Source organism: Marmota flaviventris, chromosome 3 (genome assembly GCF_047511675.1).
Source record: "Marmota flaviventris isolate mMarFla1 chromosome 3, mMarFla1.hap1, whole genome shotgun sequence".
Classification (NCBI taxonomy): Eukaryota; Metazoa; Chordata; class Mammalia; order Rodentia; family Sciuridae; genus Marmota; species Marmota flaviventris.
The window spans coordinates 66,358,831-66,376,852 of NC_092500.1; the positions used below are offsets into that span (position 1 = coordinate 66,358,831).

Genomic DNA, 18,022 nt, shown 5'->3' on the forward strand with positions numbered 1-18,022 from the left:
CTCACTAAATTGCTGAGGCTGGCTTTGAACTTGTGATCCTCCTGCCACAGCTTCCCAAATCACTGGGATTACAGGCATGGAACACTGAACCTAACTTTTTGTTTTTGTTAGTGGGGATTGAACCCAGGGGCACTCTACCACTGACAAACATTCCCAGCCCTTTATATTTTTTATTTTGAGACAGGATATTACTAAACAGATAGCTGAAGCTGGCCTCAAAACTTGTAACCCTTCTGTCAGCTTCCTGAGTAATGGGATTAAAGGCATGTGCTACCATACTTGGCTTAAAGTTGTTGACAATAATACATTATTATAATACATTATTTTACTTTTATTGTCTGTATAATTTATGGTGACATCACTTCTAATTTCTTTTTTTTTCTGAGCTAATTAATTTTAATCACAGATAATTCATTTTACTCATAGTTAGTGAGCTATCCCCTCTCTGGGAGGGAAAGATATGTATTGGGAATATTTAGCAGTGGAATATATTTATATAATACTAGCTTTTCCTTAAGATGCTCTTTTATTTTTCTTAAAATATATTTTTATAACTTTATTTTATTTATTTACTTTTTATGTGGTGCTGAGGATCGAACCTAGTGCCTCACCCATGCTAGGCAGGTGCTCTACCACTGAGCTCTACCACAGCCCCAGCTCCTTAAGATGCTCTTTTCTGTGAAACTATTTTTTATTTGTTCTAATTAATTATACATGATAGTAGAATGTACTTTGATACATCATACATAGATGGAGTATAATTTCTCACTCTTCTGTTTTTATATGATTTAGAATCCCACCAGTCGTATGGTCATATATGTACACAGGGTAATAATGTCCAATTAATACTATCCTTCCTATCCCTATACCCCTCCCCTCCCTTCACTCTTCTTTACCTAATCTAAAGTAAATCTTTTTCCCTAGCCCCCTTTATTGTGAATTAACATCTGCATATCAGAGAAAACATATGGCCTTTGGTTTTTGGTGATTGGCTTATTTCACATGATATTCTCTAGCTCCATCCATTTACTGGCAAATGCCACAATTTCATTATCTTTTAAGGCTGAGTAATATTCTATTACACACACACACACACACACACATACACACATATGCCGTATTTTCTTTATCCATTCATCTGTTGAAGGGCACCTAGGTTGGCTCCATAGTTTAGCTATTGTGAGTTGAGGTGTTATAAACATTAATGTGGCTGTGTCATTGTAATATGCTGATTTTAAGTCCCTTGGGTATGAAACAAGGAGTGGATAGCTGGGTCAAATGGTGGTTCCATTCCAAGTTTTCTGAGGAATCTCCATACTGCTTTCCATAATGGTTGCATTTCCACCAGCAATGTTGAATGTACCTTTTCCTCCATATCCTCGCTAACACTGTTGCTTATATTCTTGATAATTGCTATTCTGACTGAGGTGAGATGAAATCTCAAAAGTAGTCTTGATTTACATTTCTCTAATTGCTAAAGATGTTGAACAATTTTTCATAATATTTATTGATCAATTTTATTTCTTCTGTGAAGTGTCTGTTCAGTTCCTTAGAACATTTATTGATTGTGTTATTTGTTTTTTTAGTGTTCAGTTTTTTTAGTTCTTTATATATCCTGGAGATTAATGCTCTATCTGAGGTGTATGTGGTAAGATTTTTCTCCCATTCTGTAGGCTATCTCTTCACGTTATTAAGTATTTTCTTTGCTGAGAAGAAGCTTTTTAGTTTGAATCCACCCCATTTATTGATTCCTGATTTTACTTCTTGCACTTTAGGAGTCTTGTTAAGGAATTCACATCCTAGGCCAACATGGTGAACATTGTCCTTGAAACTCTAGCCAGAGCAATGAGACAGAGAAAGAAATTAAAGGAATATGAATAGGAAAAGAAGAACGCAAACTATCGCTATTTGCCTATGACATGATTCTATATTCAGAAGAGCCAAAGAATTCCACCAGAAAACTTCCAAAACTCATAAATGAAATCAGCAAAGTAGCAGGTTATAAAATCAACACCCATAAATCAAACATCTTTCTATCAGTGACAAATCTATTGAAAGAGAAATAGGAAAACTACCTCATTCACAAAAGCTTCAAAAAAATAAAATACTTGGGAATCAATCTAACAAAAGAAATAAAAGTCCTCTACAATGAAAATTACCAAACACTAAAGAAAGAAATTGAAGAAGACCTTAGAGGATGGAAAGACCTCCCATGCTCCTGGATAAGCAGAATTCATATTGTCAAAATGGCCATATTACCAAAAGCATTATGCAGATTTAATGCAATTCCAGTTAAAATCTCAATGACATTCTTCATAGAATTAGAAAAAGCAATCATGAAATTCATTTGGAAAAATACAAAACTCAGATTAGTCAAAGCAATCCTTAGCAAGAAGAGTGAAGCAGAAGGCATCACAATACCAGACCTTAAACTACACTACAGAGACATAGTAACAAAAAACAGCATATATTAGCACCAAAATAGATGGATAGACAAATGGCACACAATAGAAGACACAGAGACAAACCCACATAAATACAGTTATCCCATACTAGACAAAGATGCCAAAAAACATTCAATTGAGAAAAGACAGCCTCTTCAACAAACGGTGCTAGGAAAAATGGAAAGCAACATGTAACGAAATGAAATTAAATCCCTATCACCCTGCACAAAACTCAGCTCAAAGTTTGGATCAAAAACTTAGGCACAAGAATAAAGACCCTGCGCCTAATAGAAAAAAAAGTAGGCCCAAATCTTCACCATGTTGGCCTAAGATCTGATTTCTTTAAAAAGACTCTAGGTTCCTTCCTTCCTCCCTCCCTTCCTCCCTTCCTTCCTTTTTTCCCCCAGGGTCTTCTTGCCTTGGCAGCCAGAATCCTCTAGAAGAAACCACTTCCCTGTGTGGATAGGCACTGGCTCCTGGCAGGGGTTGTCTGAACCTCAATAACAGGGACTATGGTACTGGTCCTGTTCAGGTTCCCACACAAGTTGGATGTTAAATACCTTATGTATTTTTCACTCAAGGCATAAAGAAAGCAGGAGAAAGAAATCCCCTTGCTTTTCAACTTTAATTAGCAAGTACCAAGAATATTTGACTGAGCATTTTAGGAGAATATTAGGCCAGTCTCATCGAAAAATATTCACAAGGGAACTTCTACTATGTGTAAAGCCATTTCCCCTTCACTGAGAAAGGGGGTAGGGGGAAGCCAGAGAGACACGTGGATGAATAAAATAGAGCTCCAGCTCTCTGGCATGACATGGCCAGGAGAAAGAGGGCATTGTACCATCACATGGGAGCACCCAGAGGGAGCCATGATTCTGACTGGAGTAAGTTATTCATCCTATTAATGGAACACCTACAGTGTGGCTCCTATCTGGAGGCTTACAATGGGAAAATGTGACAGAGATGTCCAACTGTCATCTTGCACTCCTTTCCCCCTTCCTTCCTTAGTAATTCAGCCCCAAGTTTCAGTTAAGCACAAGGCTTCCAGGCCTCTAATTTCTGATATTGGTAATTTGTCCTCTCTTTCTGTATAGAAGTTTATAAACTTATTAATCTCAAAAAATTAATTTCTAGATTCACTGATATTCTAATTGCTTTTCTCTTTTCTTTTTTTCCCCTGTGTGTGTGTGTGTGTGTTTATGTGTGTGTGTGGTGTGTACTAGCAATTGAACCCAAGGCACTCCACCACTGAGCTACATTTTAACCCTTTTTAAATTTGTTTTTCTGCTAAATTGCTGAAACTCTCCTCGTACTTGGGATCCTCCTCCCTCAATCTCCTGGGTTGCTGAGATTATAGGTGTGCACCACTACGCCCAGCTTTTCTGTTTTATATTTTTATGGATTTCATGCTGATCTTTATTATTTCACTTACATACTTTTTATTTTGCATTTAATTTGTTCAAGGGTAGAAGCTGAGGTCATTGCTTTGAGATATTTTTTCTTTTCAGTGTTTTATTCCACAAATCCCCCCCTCCAAATGAAAATGCTTAATTTCCATTTTCATTCAATTCAAAATATGTTCTAATTTCCTGGTGTGTGGGGTTTTTCTTTTCTTTCTTTTTTTATTTTTTAATTTTATTTTAAGACAATGTCTTGTTAAATTGCTGAGGCTGTTGTCAAATTTGGAATCCTCCCACCTCACCCTCCCCATCACTGAAATTACAAGAGGGACTTCTGTGCCCAGCCTAATTTCCCTTCTTTGGCCAATAGTTTATTTAAAAGAATGTTATTTAGTCTCCAAGTGTTTGGAAATTTTGTGTGTGTGTGTATATTGACCCATGGCCTCATACATACTAGGCAAGTGCTCTACCATTAAGCTATACATCTCCAGCCATTTTTTTAGGTTGCTTTGATATATATATATATATATATATATATATATATATATATATATATATGCTGTAGCTGGACACAATACCTTTATTTATTTATTTTTATGTGGTGCTAAGGATAAAACCCAGGGCCTCACATGTGCTAGGCCAGTGCTCTACTGCTGAGCCACAATCCCAGCCCTCCCTTATACCATTTTCATCCTATTAGTTGTTTTCTTGTTTTCAATACCCTTATTATGACTATTATTATTGTTATTTTTATTTATTTGTTGTGGTGCTAAAGATTGAACCCAGGGCCTTATACATGCTTAGCAAGAACTCTACTACTGAGTGACACACAAGTCTCCCTCCTTGATTAAATTTATATTTGAATTATATAAATTGAAGCTTCCCAAGGGAGAATTATTTTTTAATTAATAAATTGTCTATTTATTTTGTAGTACTGGGGGTTGAACGTAGGGCCTCCACATGCCAGGCAAGAACTCTAGCTCTGAACTCTCTCCAGCCCCTTTTTTTTGGGAGTTGGGTACTGAGGATTGAATTCAGACACACTCAACCACTGAGCCACATCCCCACTCCTGTTTTGTATTTTTTTTAGAGACAGGGTCTCACTGAGTTGCTTCGTGCCTTGCTTTGAACTCTCGATTCTCTTGCCTCAGACTCCAGAGCTGCTGGAATTATAGGGGCACGCCACTGTACCTGGTATCTCCAGCCCTTTTTATTTTTTAAATTTTTTTAGTTGTAGATGGACACAATACCTTTATTTTATTTATTTTTATGTGGTACTGAGGATCAAAGCCAGTGCCTCAAACATGCTAGGCAAGTGGTCTATCACTGAGCCACAAACCCAGCCCCTTTTTAATTTATTTTTTAATATTTTATTTTTTTAGTTTAGTTGGACACAACACTTTTATTTCACTTATTTATTTTTATGTGGTGCTGAGGATTGAACCCAGGGTCTCGAACGTGCTAGGTGAGTGCTCTACTACTGAGCCACAACCCTAGCCCCTTATTTTGTTTTTGATATAGGGTCTTTTGCTAAGTTACTCAGGCTGACCTGGACTTTGTGATCTTCCTACCTCAGCCTCCTGATTGTAGGTATGTGCCAAAGTGTCAGGCTTCCTTATGGCTTTTTTTCTTCTCTAGAAAACTACCCCTCTTAAGAAATCTATTTCTGTGACCTTTTATATGATACATGTCTCTTTAAATTCCATATCTGGAAAAAGCATCTGTCCCTTTGCAACTCAGGTTTGGTTCTATAGCAGCTGCTCTTGCAAGACTTGGCAACTTTGAAATCTCTTCTGTGAAGTTTGTAACATAATCTGGCCATTTACTTTTTTTTTTTTTTTAAGTATTTTTAGACTTAGGATGAATTTTGTTTTTCTTTAGTTACTCCAATTCACTCTCAGGATTCTTCACTAGCATCCTTCCTCTATCTTTTTTTTTTTTCCTCCTCTTTTTTACTTATAGTTATCTTGCATTTTCACCATTCTCTGTCTTTAAATGATGTTTAATATGTGAATTTGCTTAAAAGTTTTTTTTTCTTCTTGTATGGAATTTTCATATATGTGATATTATTCCATATCTTTGGAATTGTGTTCTAGTTAAGAAATATTTCCTGGGGCTGGTGATGTGGCAGAGTGCTCATCTAGCATGTGTGAGCCACTGGGTTTGATCCTCAGCACCACATAAAAATAAATAAAATAAAGGTATTGTGTCCATCTACAACTAAAAAATTTTAAAAATTTCTCTACCATAAGGCCATGAAATATCTTTCCATATTGTGTTTGCCTTTCACATTTAGATCCACAATCCACTTGGATTGAATTTTGCTTGTTTTTTAAGATAGGAGTTAGAGCTTGATTTTTTTCTTTTGAGAAAAAAATCCCAAGTAGAGGGCGTTACAGGTGTGCCACCATGTCTGGCAGAATTTGAATTCTGACCAGACACAAGCATGGGGGGAATAAGTGATAAGCCTGGGATTTAAGTGAAGTAAGATGTCAAAAGAAAGAACTCTGCATACAGTTGGGACCTCTGACAGACAATAGTCTCAGTAAATACTAAGACTAATACTGACAAAAATAAAGATAAAGGGAATTTACTGAGCTGAGTATGGGGTACACTATAGTCCCAATCTACTTTGGAGGTTGAGGTAGAAGGATGGCTTTAGCCCAGGAGTTCCAGAATGCTGGTCAACATAGCCAGATCCTTTCTTTAAATCAAAAAAGAAAGAAAAGGAACTTACTGTTTTTTGTCTTAGATCTGGAAGATGGAGAAAAAAAAAAAAAAAAACGTCTTCTCTTAGAATGCCTACCAACAGACTGGCAGTCACAAAAGTTTGAAACTAGAATTCATACTTCCTCTCTATCCTCCCCCAAATCAACCTAGGATTGATCAATTGTATTTGTTTGTTTATTACTGAGGATTTAACCCAGGAGTGCTTTACAATGGAGCTACTTCCCCAGTCCTTTTATTTATTTTTTATTAGTTGTAGATGTACATAATACCTTTATTTTTTAAAATTTATTTTGTAGTTGTAGATGGACAGATGCCTTTATTTTATTTGTTTTTTATTTTTATGTGGTGCTGAGGATCTAACCCAGTGCCTTAAGCATGCTAGGCAAGGGCTCTGCCACTAAGTTACAGCTCCAGCCCTATTTTGTTTATTTTTATGTGGTGCTAAGGATCAAACCCAGTGCCTCACACATTCGAGGCAAGTGCTCTACCACTGAGCCACAACCCCAGCCCCTTTATTTTTTATTTTGAGACAAGGTCTTGCTAAGTTGCTGAGGCTGGCCTCAAACTTTTGATCCTCCTGGCTCAGTGGCCCAAGTCTCAACCTGGAATTTTAAAGAGATCACAGCTTACTATTGCCCAAGGCATCTTGCCAGAAACAAAATTCCGTTTGGAGATTTTTTTTTTTTTCATTTTTATTTATTTATTTTTAGTTGTAGTTGGACACAATATCTTTATTTTAAATATTTATTTTTATGTGAAGCTGAGGATCGAACCCAGGGCCTCGAAAATGCTAGGCCAGTGCGCCACCGCTGAGCCACAACCCCAGCCCCTGGAGGAGAATATTTTAAACAGAAGACTACATGTATTTTCAGTAATAAAGTTTTAAGGAAAAAGAAAATTAGGTTAAAATGATCAAGATTTAGCAGAAACAAGGATCTATGAAATTACACCCACAATTACTACATGTTTTAAAAGATCAGATAAAGAATTTAGGCTCAGCTGGGTGTAATGGCATGCACCTGTATGTAATTCCAGCTACTTTAGAGGTTCAGACAGAAGGATTGCAGGTTCAAGTCCAGTTTGGGCAATTTAGAGGGATCCTGTTTTAAAATACATTAGCTTGAAGCCCTGGGTTTAATCTCCAGTACTGAAAGGGAAAAAAAAAAAAAAGAATTTAAGCTCATTTACCATGTTTATATAAAAATGATCAAAATATGACAAGGAAGGCGGGGGTTGGGATTGTAGCTCAGTAGTAGAGCACTTGCCTAGCACAAGTTTGGGTTTGATCCTCAGCATCACATAAAAATAAATAAATAAAATGTCCATCTACAACTAAGAAAATCATTAAAAATATTACTAGGGCATAAAACATCTATGAAATTGAGCAGGAAGATTTGAGCAAAGTGCAGTGGTACATAGGTCTAATTCCCGTGACTTGGGAGGCTGAGGCAAGAGGATTGAAAGTTTGAGGCCAGCTTCAAAATAAAATAAAAAGTTTAGGGATTCAGCTCAGTGGCAGAACATTCCTGGATTTAACCCCTAGTACTGGGGGAAAAAACAGAGAAAGAAAAAAAAAATAAGCAGGAAGATTTACAAAAGTACCAAATAGACATAAAAGGAATGGGGGAATGTATCTCATTCAGTAGTATAGCACTTGCCTAACATGTGTGAGGTCCTGGGTTTAATCCCCAGTACTGAAAGAAAAATTAAATCTATACTCAAATATACAGTAGTAAAATTATAGAAAACCAGGTATAAATGTTGTATTTTTTTTGGGGGGGGGCGTGTCATTAGGGATTGAACCCAGGACACTCTACCACTAAGCTATATCCTATGACAGCCTATGAGAGGAAGGACCTCATAGTGGATTAACTTTTGTTAATCTTTGATTCATCACTTTCATTCCCTGATTTCCCTCTCAGCTCTTCTATGACCTATGTGAACAACCTCTGATTTAAATTTTTTAATGTCTCACATACCAAATATTCCTTTTGATGTTCTGGATTCATCTTGATTGATATAGTCAATATCCATGTAAAAATAGTAGAAATTAAATACAAAGATTATTAGAATGAATTGGAAAAAAAAAGTTTTCCAGTAACCTAAACAGAAAAGATAGAGATACTTTTAAAAAATAAAAAAGTAAAATGATGGCAAAAAAGTTTACCAAGATAAATACTAACCAAACAAAGATTGATTTAGTTGTGTTAGTATGAGACAAAATAGCTGTTACGGTTTGGGTTTGGAAAATCCCCCAAATGCACATGCATTGAAGGCCTGGTTCCTAATGCAGCAATGTTCAGAGAGGAACTTTTAGGAAATGTTTGAACCATAACGGCTCTAACCTCATCACTGGATTAATCCATTGATGGCTTCAAAATTTGAATGGGGTGGCTCAGGATGCTAAGGCAGGAAGATGGTGTGTTGAATTGAATAAAAATTAATAGTGACATAGAAATCAAATTTTGGGGAACTTGTTGAGTGCAGGGATAGCTTAAGTAAGAAATATCAGCTTTGGGAGTTGAAGGTGTGCCGCAGTCTGGCTGGGCACACAATCACGAGCCACCACACAGCTTGTAGATTCAAACAGCAACTCTTTATTCCCGAACTCACACCAGCCGTCTACAAACACGTTCTGGGGAAATCCACGTTCTCTGCCCAAATTCACGTTCTCTGCCCAAATCCACCTCCACTGGGCTTCTATCTCCCCCAAAATACTGTCTAAATCCCGTGAGAACTCAAGGGGAACTCAGGCAGCAGGATACGCCCTATTCCCAGCAGGAATAATCTTAAACCTTAAACCTGGAACCTAAACCGGAACGCCCTAATCCGCCTTGGTCCTTGAACAAGGTCACCTACATTCAATGTCACTGCAACATGGGGTACGCTGGCAAGGAAATTGTCATACCTACTTGGCTAATGGCTCCCAGCAAAGGTGGAATAAGTTATTTCTTCCCTGAGCAACTTAGCAAGGCCCTAAGCAACTCATTGAGACACTGTATGACTCAGTGGTTAAAAGCTCCTGGGTTTAATCCCAGGTACCAAAAAAAAATTTTTTTTGAATGGAGAGTTGGGGTTTGACTCAGTGGTAGAGCGTTTGCCTAGCACATGTGGGGCACTGGGTTTAATCCTCAGCACCACATAAAAATAAAAAAGTAAAGGTATTGTGTCCATCTAGAACAAAAAAAAAATTAAATTTTGAATGGACTATTGGGATATGTAGAAAGTAGGAGCTAATTGAAGGGATTTGTTCCTTAAGAGAGAGAGTCTGTCTGTCTGTCTCTCTCTCTTTCTCTCTCTCCTCTCTCTATTTCTCTCTATCTCTGATCTCTGGCTATCAGGAGATGATGCTCCATTGTTCACTTCTGTTATGATGTTCTGCCTCACCTCAGGCTCAAAGAAATGGACTGAAATCTGAAATCTTGAGTCAAAATAAATCTTTCCTCCATTAAATTGTTTTTCTCAGTTGTTTTGTCACAGCAATAAAAACTGAGTAACACAACAGACTTTAAGGTTAAGTGTATTATTAGAGGCAAAAAGGATCATCATGTGTTAACAAAAAAATATTGTTACATATTAATTCTGAACTTGTATGTACTACTAAGCTCCTAATAAAGCTTGAAAATACATGAAGAAAAAAAATATCAGAAGTACAAGGAGAAATTGAAAGAAACATAATTAAAAGATAAGTCAACAAAACTGCACTAAAGGTGTAAAAAGTTTGTTTAAACAACATGAAAACAAGTTTCATCTAATGAATTTTTGTTTGTTTGTTTGTTTGTTTGTTTGTTCTGGGGATTGAACCCAGAGTTGTTCACTACTGAGCCACATCCCCATCCCTTTTTATTGTTTATTTTGAGACAGGGTCTTGCTAAGTTGACTAGGGCCTTGATAATTTTCTGAGGCTGCCCTCAAACTTGCAACCCTCCTGCTTCAGCCTCCCAAATTGCTGAGATTACAGGTATGCCCCTAGCCTCATCTAATGTATATTTATAAGAAACTGGAAAATATATATTCTCCAAATGTACAGATAGAACACTTTCCAAAACTGATGACACTGTAAGTTATAAAAGAAGACTTAAAATAATTGATATCATGTAACCCCAGGGGATTGGGAAGTTGAGGCAGGAGGATTTTGAGTTCAAAGCCAGCCTCAGCAAAAATGAGGCACTAAGCAACTCAGTGAGATCCTGTTTCTAAATAAAATAAAAAATAGGGGTGGGGATGTGGCTCAGTGGTTGAGTGGCCCTGAGTTCAATCCCTGGGATTTACGCCCCCCCCCAAAAAAAAAAATTGATATCACATATCCCACAAATAAGTAAGAAAAAGTTGGCTTTAAAAGAAAAACCCAGGGCTGGGGTTATGGCTCAGCGGTAGAGTGCTTGCCTAGCACGTGCAAGGCCCTGGGTTCAATCCTCAGCACCACGTAAAAATAAATAAAATAAAGGTTAAAAAAAAAAGAAAAAGAAAAATCCAAATATAAGGGGGAAACTGAAAAATAACTCATAGGCCAAAGAAGAAGTCATAGTAGTAGAAATTAGAAAATACTTAGAACTATAACAAATGCACTATGTACAAAAGCATGTGGGATATAACTAAAGCAGTACTTACATTTATAACCTATATTAGAAAAGAAAGTTTAAAATGACTAAGTTAAGCAGACAACTTAGAAGTTAAGGTAAAACAAGAAATTAATCCCAGAGAAAATAGAATAAAGAAAATTTTAAAAATTCAGAGCATCTTTGATGAATAAAAAATACAATGAAGTTTCTAAATAGGAAATCCAAAAGGTGATTCTTTGAGAAGTCTAGAAAAAAAATTCAACAATCTCTGGTGCCAGCCCCAGTGGCACATGCTGGTAGTCCCAGCAGAGGCAGGAGGATCAAAATTCAAGGCCAGCCTGGGAAACTTAGTGAGACCCTGTATCAAAATTAAAAATAAAAAGGGTTGGGGATATAGTTCAATGGTAGAGTACTTGACTAGCATGCAGGAAGTCCTGGATTCAAGCTTTATCACCATCCACATAAAAAGATGGGGCTGGGAGGCTGGGAACGTATCTCAGGGGTAAATCACTCTGGTTTCAATTGTTAGTACCAAACAACAACAAAACACAAAGACTGTTAGAAATGAAAGGAGTGACATAACAAAAGATACATTAGAGACATAAAAGTTATAAGAAAATGCAGAATATTAAGTACAACTTGCTAGAGAGTAAATTAGAAAACTTAGGTGAAATAGGAAATTTCCTATTTGTGAATTAAATTGTATGGAAAAAGAGGCTTATTTTGGCTTTCTCTCTCTCTCTCTCTCTCTCTCTCTCTCTCTCTATATATATATATATATATATATATATCCTAAACAAACTTATATATATATATATATATATATATATATATATATATATCCTAAACAAACTTATATATATATATATATATATCCTAAACAAACTTTTCTAGAACATTTTAGTAAAATGAGAAAATATTTCTAACACACTTTATAAAGCCAGCATAACCCTGATATAAAAACCAGTTAAAGACAATATGAAAAGTAAAGTTAAATCAGGTGTGGTGGTGCATGTCTGTAATTCCAGCTACTTGTGAAGCTGAGACAGGAGGAGTGCCAGTTCAATTCCAGCCTGGGCAATTTAGCAACTGTCTCAAAATAAAAAATAAAATGAATTGGAGATGTATCTCAGTGGTACAGCACTTGCTTAGCATGTGGTAGGCCCTGATTTTAATCCCCAAAACTTAAAAATGAAAAAAAAATTAAGTGAAATTATAATGTTACTCATGACATATATGCAAAAAAAAAAAATCCAAATAAAATATTAGCAAACAATGTATGGTAGGCAGAATACCCTCACCCACCCAAATGATTTCAAAGCCTAATAGTTGGGGATATGCAAATGTCACTTTACATGGGAAAAAAATCTTTGATGATATGATTAAATTAAGGATCAGATGCTGGGCTGGGGATGTGGCTCAAGTGGTAGCTCGCTCGCCTGGCATGTGTGCGGCCCGGGTTTGATCCTCAACGCCACATACAACCAAAGATGTTGTGTCTGCCGAAAACTAAAAAATAAATATGAAAAAATTATCTCTCTCTTTAAAAAAAAAAAAGGATCAGATGCTGCCTGAAAATCCCAGCATCTTGGGAGACTGAGTCAAGAGGATCATGAGTTGGAGGCCAACCTGCAAAATTTAGCAATACTCTGTCTTAAAATAAAATAAAAAGGGCTGGGGATGTAGCTTAGTGATAGAGCACTCTAAATTCAATCCCCAGTATTGAAAAAGAAAAAGAAAGAGACATCCCAACAAGATAACTTCAAAAATAGCCAAGACAATGCTAAAGAACAAGTTAAAATAGATAGTGAGAATTACTATAAGGCTATTCCAGTTGAAACATTATTGTATTGGCACAAGGATGGATATATTAGCTTATAAAACAGGGAGCAACATGATAAATGAAAGAGCTAGCACTGACTATCAGGGGAAAAAGAAGTTAATACTTAACAATAGTGGTGGGATAATTGGTTAAGATTAATAAAAAAAATTATTTCCCTCTCTGATACTTAAATGTAAAGAAAACTATCTTTAATATTCTAGGGTGGAAAAAGATAGGAAACTTACTCTACTTTAAAAAGGAGAACATTATTGGTCAAAACAATACATAGAGAGGAGGAAACAAGGTACAAAAGGGAAAAGATATTTACCACCATATAGAAAGTAAAAATATTATACAGATTTTTGATTGTTTGTTTGTTTGTGTGATATTGGGGATTAAAACAAAGGACCTCTTGCCTACTAGGGAAGAAATCTATAGCTGAGCCACATACCCAGCCCTCAGGGTGATATAATTTGGATATGGTTCAAGTGTTTCCCCCAAAGTTTTATATGGTGGAAGCTTGGCCATCAGTGTAGGAATGTTGAAAGGTTAAAGAATTTTCAGGTGGGGTGCTGAGCATTGAACCCAGGGGCGCTTTACCACTGAGCTACATCCCCAGTCCTTTTAACTTTTTTCTTCAGATACAAGGTCTCACTCAGGTGTTTAGGCCCTGGCTAAGTTGCTGAGGCTGGCCTTGAACTTGCAATCCTTCTGCTTCAGCCTCTTGAGTCGCCAGAATTACAGGCTTGTGATACCATGCTGCATGATAGAATGATAGAATTTTTAGGAAGTAGAGCCTAGTGGAAAATAATTAGGTCTTTGGGGCACACCCTTAAAAGGGAGTCATATATTTTTCTAGAGACCCCAGTTAGTACTTCCTGATTGTTAAGTCTTAGTCTGGCCTCTATATTCTTCTGACTTCCTGGCCTTTTTTTTTTTTTGGTACTGGGGATTTAATGCAGGGTCACCATTACCCCCTGAGACACATTCCTAGCCCCCACCCCCACTTTATTTTTTTTCTTTTTGGTACTGGGGATTGAACGCAGGGGGCTTAACCACTGAGTCAAAGACCCAGCACTATTTGTTTATTTTTAGTTTTGAGACAGGGTCTCACTAAATTGCTTAGGACCTCGCTAAGTTGCTGAGGCTGGTGTCAAACTTGCAATCCTCATGCCTCAGCCTCCCGAGTCACTGGGATTACAAATGTATGCCACTGTCCTGGATGGCTTCCTGTGAGCCCTTTTGCACAGCTCCCACCATGAAGCTATCTACCATGTTGTGATGTGGCCACAAAGCCCTCACTCACTGTCACCATGCTCTTGAATCTCCAAAGCTTTGAGCTAAATAAACCTATTTTCTTTTTAAAACATCCAGTCTTGGGGCTGGGGATGTGGCTCAAGCGGTAGCGTGCTCGCCTGGCATGCATGCGGCCCGGGTTCGATCCTTAGCACCACATACAAACAAAGATGTTGTGTCTGCCGATAACCAAAAAAATAAATATTAAAAAAATTCTCTTTCTCTCTCTCTCTCTCTTAAAAAAAAAAATCTAGTCTTAGATATTTGGTTATAGCAACAGAGAATATACCAAAACACAGGATATATAAAGAATTCCTGTGAATCAAAGAAAAAAATAACCCAACAGAAAAATAAAAGGAGAAGACTGTCAGAATAGTGCACAGATTGCATGCCCCAACCTCAAAATATGAGGAACTGCCTCAAATCCCCATCTGGGATAATAATTCCCTGCTTCACGAGTCTCAATTTGAGCACTCTAGCTTTGGTGTTGGGAGGGAGTCAGATCAGAAGCTGATGCTTCCACGTCAGGAACAAGTTCTGGTTCTAATTTATCATCTAACACCTAGCCAGACTCACCTAGCAACTCAGCTGATTGAAGAACAAATTAGGGTATCTTAAAGAATAGCCTTACTGTTGGCAAGGAGGTGGGGGAAAAGATACACTCATATATTGTTGGTGGGATTGTAAATTGGCACCACCACTATGAAAAGCAGTATGAAGATACCTCAGAAAACTTGGAATGGATCCAACACTTGACGCAGCTATCCCACTCTTTGATTCATACCCAAAGGACTTAAAGTCAGCATACTACAGTGATGTAGCCACATTAATGTTTATAGCAGTTCAATTCACAATAGCTAAACTATGGAACCAACTTAGATGCCCTTCAAAATAGATGAATGGATAAAGAAAATGTGGTACATGTACACAATGGACTGCTACTTAGCCTTAAAGAAGAATGAAATGATGGCATTTGCAGGTAAATGGATGGAACTAGAGAAATAAGCCAATCTCCCCAAACCAAAAGCTGAATGTTTTCTTTGATAAGTGGATGCTGATCCATAGTGGGTGGGGAGATAGGGAAGACTGAAGGAACTTTGGTTTGTGTAGAAGGGAGTGAAGGAAGGGGTAGGGTTGTGGAGATGGGAAGGACAATAGAACGAGACAGACATTATTACCCTATATATATGTATGATTACACTACTGGAGTGACTCTGCACCATGGACAGCCAGAGGAATGAGATGTTGTGCTCCATTTGGGTACAATATGTCAAAATGCATTCTACTGTAAAATAAATAAATAAGATTGAGTCCCCCCCCCAACACACACACAAGAGTAGGCCTTACACAGCATCTGCCTAATGGAGTAGATGACCCAGGAAGAGATATATCAGAAAAAAGATCCAGGAGTGTGTGATCTGTACCACAAACTTTGTTTATGAGAATCCAATTTGATTTCTGTCATACATGCACATCTATCACCTGGACTGTACAGATGACTGCTTGATGAGATTCTTCAGGTGCTCCTTCTGCATGGAGCCAGTTGATGCAGCACTGCTTTCTTCCTAAGACTAACTGAAACAATCTCTCATGTTTAACTTCAAGTGAACCATCACTTTTGGTGGTTTTGAACTTTTATCACTGAGCCCCAAAGAGCCAGGGATTACAAATTAAGATCATGAACAAAAGTTTCCTAAAAATTACTGGATGGCTGAAGATGTTGAGGAAAGTATGTGATATTTTAGAAACAAGGGAGAAAAGTAGGATGGTATTTTTATGTAAAGTCTTACCTGGGTGTTTAAAATATAATTGTATTTAGATATTTTTTAATATTTTTTTTTAGTTTTAGGTGGACACAATATCTTTATTTTATTTCTATGTGGTGTTGAGGATTGAACCCAGCACCCAGTGCATGCCAGGCGAGCGCGCTACAGCTTGAGCCACATTCCCAGCCCTAGTTCTTTTTTTTTAATATTATTGTATTTTTCATATCTTTATTTTGCTTATTTGTATGTGGTGCTGAGGATTGAACCCAATATCTCACATGTGCTAGGCAAAGAACTCTGCCACTGAGCCACAACCCCAGCCCTAGATCTTGTTATTGCTCCGGTACACAGAAATTGTGTAGTGGTTATTTTTCCTAAATGAAATAACTTTCTTCTCTCCACCCAAATTCTTTTCTGAAGTTACTGGCATTTGGGTCAAGGTTTTATTAAAAGCTACATTTTATAACATTGACACAAAAACATTAAACTTGTTTGCACAGTTCTTTTTTTTCCATTGGAAATGGAATTCATTGCCTTAGGTCTTTTTAAATAGTGTACTATTATCATTAGGGCTGGCTCCATGCTTGAAAACCAGTTTATTTATATCCTGCTACAGTTAGAAAACAGAATTCAAAGTGATCTCCTAGCTTTTAAGCAAGCTGAGATGCACTATCATTTATCTATAAAAAGAAATGAATTAATGTGTCAATAAATCAACTATAGGAAAGTGGGTTTAATATAAAAAATCTTATTTTCACAAAATAAGTAACATTTCTTAATATTTCATGAGTTATCATAGAAATTAAAATCAAATCTACAATTAGATACCATAACACATCCAACAGCTTGGCAAAAAAACTTTTTTTTTTGTACAGGGGATTGAACTCAGGGGCCCTTGTTCACTGAACCACACCCCCCAGCCCTTTTTTATATTTTATTTAGAGACAGGGTCTCACCGAGTTGCTTAGTGACTCACTTTTTGCTAAGGATGGCTTTGAATTTTTGATACTCCTGCCTCAGCTTCCTGAGGCGCTGGGATTATAGTAGTGCATCATTGCGTCCGGCTCAAAAAAACCTTTTTAAATCTAATAATATCATGTGTTGGAAGAAATGTGAAACAACAGGGATACTTACACTTTGACATGCAAGTATGAACTGATATGACTACTTTTTCTAATGTTAATCATATACACTAATAACACTATTGAGAAGAAATTTAATGTTAACTGTATGTAACATTAAATTTCCTATAAACTATAATATAAATAGTAAAAAGAGATATGTGGAGTAAATTTTAATAATTTTTTAAAATTTTGTTTTCATTGTACATGGACACAATACCTTTATTTTAATATGCTGAGGTTCAAACCCAGTGCCCTCCATATGCGAGGTGAGCACTCTACCACTGAGCCACAACCCCAGCCCCCAATTTAAAAAAAATTTTTTTAGTTATACATGGGCACAATACCTTTATTTTGTTTATTTTTATGTGGTGCTGAGGATCGAACCCAGGGTCTCACACGTGAGAGGCGAATGTTCTACCGCTGAGCCGTAACCCCAGCCCTGCCCAGCCCCAAATTTTAATAAGGGTATTGAAGTCAGAGAAAAAACCCTTACCCACATTCTGGCCTGGTTGGAAGAATGGAGTAAGTTTTTATAAGTGACCGTTAATGAAAAAGAGAAGAGAAACGTAAAATTTAAACAATTAATTAGACTGAAGATGAAAAGATTAGGATGTTACTCAACATTTAATCAATACAAAAATTATTGATGGGGCTGAGGCTGTGGCTCAGATGTAGTGCACTTGCCTGGCATGTGTGAGGCACTGGGTTTCTCAGCACTGCATATAAATAAATAAATAAATAGATAGATAGATAAATAAATGTTTATCGATAACTAAAAAATTATTGAGATATACAAGTGATTTCATTCTAGACATTTGAAACCCATTGCGTATTTTGTACTTAGAGTATATCTCACATTGAATAATAGTTTTTCATCA

At 36.9% G+C, this 18,022-nt stretch overlaps 1 protein-coding gene and 1 pseudogene across 1 annotated transcript in view; both read left to right on the forward strand.

Annotated features, from left to right (window-relative positions):
- The window catches only part of Fam186a (family with sequence similarity 186 member A), a 63,092-nt gene that overhangs the window by 5,368 nt on the left and 39,702 nt on the right, over positions 1-18,022 (forward strand). The window lies entirely within an intron of this gene.
- Positions 14,661-15,823, forward strand: LOC114104074 (RING finger protein 11-like; annotated as a pseudogene).